Source organism: Dendrobates tinctorius, unplaced genomic scaffold, assembly GCF_039654945.1.
Source record: "Dendrobates tinctorius isolate UK_male_01 unplaced genomic scaffold, ASM3965494v1 ptg000046l, whole genome shotgun sequence".
NCBI lineage: Eukaryota > Metazoa > Chordata > Amphibia > Anura > Dendrobatidae > Dendrobates > Dendrobates tinctorius.
In genome coordinates, this window is record NW_027361714.1 from 41681512 (window position 1) to 41689760 (window position 8249).

Below are 8249 nucleotides of genomic sequence, written 5' to 3' on the forward strand. Positions count from 1 at the left end.
GGTGTCAGTTTAGCAAGAGTGCAGACCCCTCTTATGTCCGGGCTCACCCACCTGTAGGCTCGATGTCCGCAAACCAAGAATACTCCTTCAGGGAGAACACAAACGTGACCAGGGGTCTGTATACATTGGTATAAACTCAAAGTCCTGACCTACTGCAGGCTTATGGGCACACCAAGTATTATTCATTGGTTTTCCCCTTATACCAGATGTACATTTACCCCTTTCTTTCCTTATTATTTTACCCTTAGATGCTCTACAGCCTTCAATACCATCCTGGTACATCGTCTCATTAACCTTTGTTTGATCATGAGTGTATATGCGGAAGCAATTATTGTCCTCACCACAGGTGTCTGCTCCAGTGTGTTGAAGACTGAACCACCGTCCATCATTGGGAATAGGGTCTGAGTGAGGGATTTCAGTCCTCCTCCTGGTGACCATATTTCCGACATATGAATCATATTCCCGCCACCACATTTGTACCTTTAGGCCGCGTTATATTAAACTGAAACCAGGGATTAGCGGCCCATTCGACTATAGCCAATGAGGCAGATATATCACGGGGCACACCTAGATTGAGTCCAAGTCTCATGGTGTATGCAGTGTGGGGTTAATACCTCCCATGTCTCCAGAGGTAAGGCTAAGAACGGCATAGTCCTCGCGGATACAGGGCTGTGTGTACAGATCCAACAGTCTTTCGGTTTCTGTCCTTCCATGTCCTTTATAAGAAGAGCATGATGCCGAATAAGTTTGTTGTCCCAATCAGCATTTAAGAGTTTTTCCTGTGTCTCTGTAGAGTGCAGTAACCCTGTCACTGCCAGCAAGGTGATGAGGAGAACAGTCATTCTGCTGTTGACAGGACCTTCTTGCAGTGAAAGGCGTGGATCCAGGTGGACTTTCCCTCAAGTTTTACTGAAGTGGATGTGGTCAGCTGGACTTGGAAGGGGCCGTCAAATCGTGGGTCCCGGATCCTTCTCACGTGTCTGCGTATAACCACCCAATCACCTGGATTCAGCTGATGCACATCTGCACTGGCATTAGGATCTGGAATGTATGAGAACACATGTTTATGCACCACATTAAGTCTTTCCTGCAAGGCCTGGACGTAGGCTGTCACAGCACCGTGTTGCATTTGTAGCACCTGTGGGAAGTACAGACCAGTCTTTGGTGCACTACCAACAGGACTTCAGAAGGAGACAAGCCTGTGTTTCTATTTGGAGTGTGTCTGACTGAAAAGAGTGCAAGAGGCAAGCACTCCACTCAGCTCTTTCCTGTGTCTGCCATGGCCTTTTGAATTTTCAGTTTGTGTCCCATTTAGTCTTTCCACTTTCCCACTACCTTGTGGCCTATATGGTGTATGAAATGTTTGCTGTACACCCGGGGCCTGCATGACTTCCCTCATTATTTCTCCCGTGAAGTGTGCACCCCTATCTGTTTCTGTGGTTTCTGGGACACCATACCTGCAGATCAGTTCTTTCATCAGTTTGTCTGTAGTCATTTTAGCATTTGCACGTTTTACCGGATAGGCTTCCGGCCAACCAGAGAAGAGATCTACACATACTAGGATATTTGCATACACTCCTACCTTGGTAGCTGTATGTCGTCAATCTGCCGTCTCTGAAACGGGTAGAGAGGCCTAGGTGTCGCTTTCTTAGGGACTTTTACTGTTTTACCTGGGTTGTGCTGTGCACAGATGAGGCATGATTGTACAAGTTTCGCGGCTGCGTAACTGAAACCAGGAGCGATCCAGAAGGCATCTACCATGGCACACATGTGACTTTTTGAGGTGTGATTGGGGCCATGTGCTGCTTGCGCCATGATTGGGAACAGGGACTTTGGTGGGCACATTTTATCCTTATTCTCCCATACTCCATTTGAGTTCAGCTCAGCTCCCAGTCTCCCCCGGTGTACCTTCTCTGTTTGGGCAGCCTTTTGCTGGAGGGATTTCAGGACATCTAGACCCAATGTGGCTGGAATACGCTGACTCCCCGCCACCGTCAACTGCTCTCTCTAGGCCGCCTTGTGCTATTTTAGCAGCCTCGTTCGCCTTTCTATTGCCCTCTACCTCCACGGAGTCACCTTTGTGTGTGCTTTTACCTTGACAATGCCAACCTGGACTGGTAACATCAATGCCTCCATCAATTGTTTCACCAGCTCTGCATTTTTAATGGGCTTCAAATCTGTGAAAATATTAGCGACTTTACCTGCAGCGGCTCTACACGCCTCAGTGAGTGCCTTCAACTCTGCCTCCTGCGCCGACATGTGAGGAGAGAGTGGTTCCGCTAGGATTACCTCATGTGAGGATACTACTGCATATCCAGTGTAGAATCGTCCATCCTGGTGGTATCTGGGGCCATCTACAAAAAAGAAACTCAAAGTCTGCATTAGGAACAGGTTTTTCATGAATGTGTGCAAACCCAACTGTCTCCTGACTCATCAGTTCTATGCAGACATGTTCATGCGTCATGTCAAAGTATCCTTCCTCACTTGCTAATACGGTCACCAATTCCCCCTTTTCTGAATCCACAGGCAGGAGGGTGGCTGGATTCAGAACGTTACATCTTTTGAGGGGTGACATACTCAGGAATTAGTAGAGCACACTCAAGTCGGAGCTGAGTATGGCATGGATGTCATGTGGGGAATAGATTGTCAAAAGAAACGTCAGTGTGATCTCACATGCCTTTCCTAGTAGTGCGGACAGCAATTTTTGGGGAGCACTATACTCTGGAGAATGATAGATGGTGCCCACCATACACTGGAACATTCCAAAGGTGGACATCAGACACTGGAGCAGCATTTACAGGGCCCATTATACACTAGAGCATTAGAAATGGGGCCCATTATGTTTGGAGCATTATTTGGGCCCATAAGACAGTGGAGCTTCATCCATGGGGACCAACATATACTGTAGCATTATGTGGAGCTCATCATATACTGTTTCAAACATTATATGGGACCAATGATTCTGTATGGAGAAATAGATGGGCCTCGTCATGAGATGTAAAAAGTGAAGTATTTTTCATTGTACTATACCGCTATTTCTCTGCCGTATCGGAGCATGATGAGTTGTGGTATGTGTTAAAGGGGCGCTCTTTCGCCCAGGGCACATGAAAACCTGGAGCCAGCCCTACCCCCCCACAACTTTAGCCAAATAACCCCCATTTTTCAGTGCGTAACTTGTATTATGAAGTTAATTAAGGTTGACAAGCTTAAGTAAGAAGAATTGATGCTTTTGGCATTCAAATGGGCACTGTAGGTGTGTTTCCTGTCCTCCTCTCACTGCCGACTTTTATTCCCCATTGACTTACATTGGGTTTCGTGTTTCGGGACGACCCCGACTTTTCCCTATAATCGGACGATCTTGCTCGACCCGACTTTTGGAAAAGTCGGGTTTCACGAAACGAAACGCGACCCTAAAAAACCAAAAGTCACTCATCTCTAGTCTCAACAGGTTTGTAATTGTAGATATTGGGGCCTATGGAAGAACTGGAGACTCTAGAGTCTTCAATTCTTCCATTATGGGTCGGCGGCTGCGCAATAATCAATTTGACCTCCCACCACTACGTTAGCTCCCAGGGTCTCATATGGATGCGGTACCTTACGTTATTGTTGGAGATGAGGCCTTCCAATTAACTAGGAACGTTATGAGGCCCTATACTCGCAGATACCTTAACCACCAGCGCAGGATCTTTAACTTTCGCCTTTCACGTGCCCGACAACTGGTGAAGTGCACCTTTGGTATTCTTTGTGCCAAATGGCGTGTTCTCCAGTCAGCAATTCAGCTAAGTGAAGAGAATGTTAATTTGGTGATACAAGCATGTGTTATTCCACCCCATAGTCAGCCCTCAGGACTTAAAATCCGTGATGTTTTCACAAGGTATTTTGTTTCACCTGTTGGAAGTACTCCCTGGTAAGAGAATGCATTATCATCTGTGTAGTATCTTGTTTTTGGCTTTCATAAAAAATCTTTGCTGTATGTATTTTAGGTTGTGCTTTTTCTTTTACTTTCTGATATCATGTTTGTATTTTCCCCCGCTACACATTACATAACAATTAGCAATGGGAACAATCACTCAGAGATAGTAAACTTTTTTACTAAAGAAACATTTTTTCTTTGCCAAAATAATAGGCACACCATATTTTAGGCATACAATTTTGTGTGAGGTCCCGGGTCACTAAACCTAGGAAGATGCATAGATGCTTAGGTGACCTGGGTAGAGGGAGATCTTGAATTGCCTGTTTCCTGTCAGGTGTCTGGTACCTTCGGCAATATAATGTCCCAACAAATGTCACCTTTTGTTTGTAATACTGTAATTTGTCACGTGAGACCTTGCAACCCTTAGGGTCATCCACGTACTGTAATAGTACAATCAGCGGATGAGGTGATGGCCACTACTCAAGGATCCCTGCCATCGCTGCTGAATAGATGGCAGGGGGTTTCTTTCCCCCTTTTGTGGGTGGACTGTCCAACAATATTGTTCACCTCTATGAGTAAAGGAGAAAGATACTGACAGTCTGTGTGCAGGGGTACAGAGAAAAATGCACCTGCTAAATCAATGACTGTGAAACATTCGGACTCACTGGTGATCTGGACAGCTGACGCTTGGTCAGAACAAAAGCAGCTACGACAGTTTTGGCGCCCGACAGGGACCGTGGAAACAAGTCTATTCGGAATCCGTGTGTGGGAGCTTCCTGGAGGGTTGAAAATGCAGAATCCAGGCTGCAGCAGGTGAGAACATTTATTCTTACATTGATTCTGCATCTGCAACCTTTCTAAGGATGTCTACATATCTCTGGGTAAGACTGTAACAGCACGGTTCAAAAGAACCCACATCACCAGTGAGTGGTGAGTATGTCTGTATGAGAGTTGAATAATAGAGTAATAAGATAATAATTGTCATCTGTATTATCTGTTAATCTGTTCTGGCAATATACTAATATACTAACTGGTTGTGTACTGGTGTACTGTGTAGCACAAAGCCTGGGATAGACTCTGTGCAGCGTCTATTTTGGATTGGCAGTAAACCATATGAGGCTGTATTTTGTATAGGGCTGTGGTTTTTGGTTGTTTTGGACCTTCTGACGTTGGTTTGGTTTTCATTTGATTCTTGTTGTTAAAAAGTTGGCTTTGGTGTTCTCAGAGTGTCAGTGGACACTGCTGTAGGTTAAGGTGTCAAATCCAAAGTCCAAGATAGGCAGGCTGTGTGAATCCTTGTATGTATGTCTATGAGAACCTCTGAATGAGTTGAGAGATGAGTAATTGAGTATAAGGGATATAAATAAATCCCTGATTGATGAGGGGTTCCGTTAGGCGTGGTCCTCTGTATGTGACAGAGGACATCATTCAACTCATTTTGGGCTGAATTAGGCAGAGTGATTGAGATAAGGGATTTTTGTTATCTTCTTTTTGTAAAATCAAATAACCGCTAAGTGAAAGAGGAAAAAATATTAAAAAAATCCCCGAATGTGCACGTATGAATGAATTTGATGAATTTGCACCATTCTGTGAAGATTGCAGGGGAGTTCTAGGGGTACTGAGTCAAGGGGCAGAGCCCTACAGATTTTTTTCATGGACTCCTAATGTTGTTACCTTTCCAGTTCTAGTGCAAGGTCCAGGACGGGTACTTTACAGATATTTCAATCTGCATCTGAGATTGAATGAATTGAGTAATGATATAACTCGTGTTATATGTGGTATGACATTGGTAAGTTTCTGGAATCATTTGGCCAGGCAAGGGCAAGGCGTGGATACTCACATTATACAGTTATTTGCCCATACAGTGAAGTTCAGTGGTCACCCGAGATTGATGAGGGTTTTGAGGAGATTGATTCTGATAAAGTCAAAAGAACTAAGGAATTCAGTGAAAGATACTACAGTCTGATGGGGGGGGGATGATACCGCTGTACAATTTTCCTTCTCCCTTCACTCTTATCTCTTATCTCTGCTGAATACGAGCTGCGCTCAAAATTCTCTGTAATTCTATCCTCAAGGTACGCGCTGAAAGATTTGTGGTTTGTTTAAAGCAACAGTGCTGTACAAAGAGGGGAGGAAAGAAACTGTGCCTATTTTAAATTGTGGAAGATTGTTTGTTTGATCTTCAGTGTGATTGAATGATTGGTAAAAAAAAAAAAAAAAAATTCATCTGCTTCAAGTCAAATGATTGATGCATAACTGACTGTGGATCCACAGAGGAGGTAGCCGACTGTATGGCTGATAAAGTGGGTTAGAGGCCTATCACACCTGGGCCTTCTTACTTTAGTCAGCGGGTTTTATTGTTGTGGGTGAGAGGCGAGGGCGAGGAGCCCTCTGGATATACCTTGGCAGGCTCTCTCTGACTTGCTAAGTGTGGCCTGTAAGACAAAGGTCCAGGCACACTGGGAGGGCATTTCAGAAAAAAGGTGAGCTGTCTAAAGTTGAAATAGCCTTCCCACAACAATCCATGGAGCTGGGCTGGAAGGATGCAGGCCTGATCCTATTCTAGCCAGCTGATCTAGTGGGTGAGAGGCAGAGAGCCTTCCCGCTACATCCTGTAGGTCTACCGGGTGAGAGGCAGAGAGCCTTCCCGCTACACCTTGGCAGGCACTCTCTGACTTGCTAAGTGTGGCCTGTAAGACAGAGGTCCAGGCACACTGGGAGGGCATTTCAGAAGAAAGGTGAGCTGTCGGCAGAAAAAGGTTGAAGCCATGGCAACTTTTTCTGTATACCGTCGGTGCCCCCAATGAGATCCAAGAGAGCTATGCAAATTGAAAAAGACAGAGAAGAAAGGAAGCAGTAATACAGGTTGGACCAATTTTATAAAAAAAAAAAAAAGGCAAAAATACCACAGTGTGAATGTTTGGATGTACAAAAAGGCACAAACAAGGGAAGAAAATAGCAAGTGAATAAATGATGCTTGAGAATGAATGTGCAGCAGTATGGAAGGTGTATTATGAATGTTTTGATTGACAAAGAGTAACCACAGACCCAGACAAAACAGATGGACTTGTAAACACTGTGGTCAGACTCAGACAAACCCAGACTGAATAGCTACTTGTGTGACCTGTGCTACTGATCCTAATCCTATCCAGACAAGATCATAAGAAGCTGACATAATAGTGTGGATAGTGGGTAGTGGGGACATTGGCCCTTGAGGAGTAAGCTGACAGTAGACATCAGACGACCAACCCCATCAGGACCTAGAAGTGTGACTAGAATAAGAAAGATGCAGGTGTCATATCCCTGGAGCCCCTCTGACCAGCTAGCTTTGCTGAAGCAGCTGCCTGACCCTGAAGACCAACCATTCCCGTTTTACAGACACATAAAGGAAGTACAGCAGACATATAAGTGTACCTGGGCAGACCTAGAGAGGTTGGGGAGTTTAAAGGCAGGTGACGCACTAGATCATATAATTAAGACACATACAGATGTGACAAAGAATCAGGCTTGGGGCATGGATGATAAATCTGCACGGTCTGGGGAGACATACTGTGAGTCACTAAGACAATGGGCTACAGTGGAACAATCAGAGCAGTCTGTACTCCTGATTAACGTGACACAGCAAAGAGGAAAGAGTGTAGAGATGTACTTTGGACGGTTACAGCTGAAATGGGCAGACATGGGGTACATTTGCATAAACCCACTTGATGTTAGAATACTGGTGAATGCATTCATTGACGGTATGAACAAAGACTTGCGAGACGCAGTACAGACAGCCAGACCTGAATGGAGACATGTAGATCCGAAAGACCTCCTTAAGGTAGCTAAAGAAATTTGAGCAAACAAGGACAATAAGACGACCTGTCATGTATGCTGGAGCACAAGGAAAAAAGTGGAGACGTAGTAAGGTACCAAGGGACCTAGAAACAGTGAGGTGCTGGAATTGTGGTACTTACAAAACTTATTGTTAGTGACAATACCCCTATGAATTTACTGGGAGCAGATGTGCTGAGTGCGATCCAGGCCACCATACAGTACTCTCCTGAGGGTATTACAGTCACAAGTCCCATCTCAGATAAACATTTGTGTAAGATTGCGGCAATGGTGTATATGACAAAAGCGGTGAAACTAACACCTGACACCAAAATGCCTGAGGATGAGGAAATGGGACAGGTGCCAGACGCTGTTTGGGCAAGGGGAAAAACGGATGTGGGTCAGTTGCCCATTCCCCCTGTCATGATTAAAATGAAAGAAGGAACCACTCCCCCTTGTTTAAAGCAATACCCCTTGAGCCTAGCAATATCAATAGCCAAATCAATTGCCCCGAGCAGAGTTA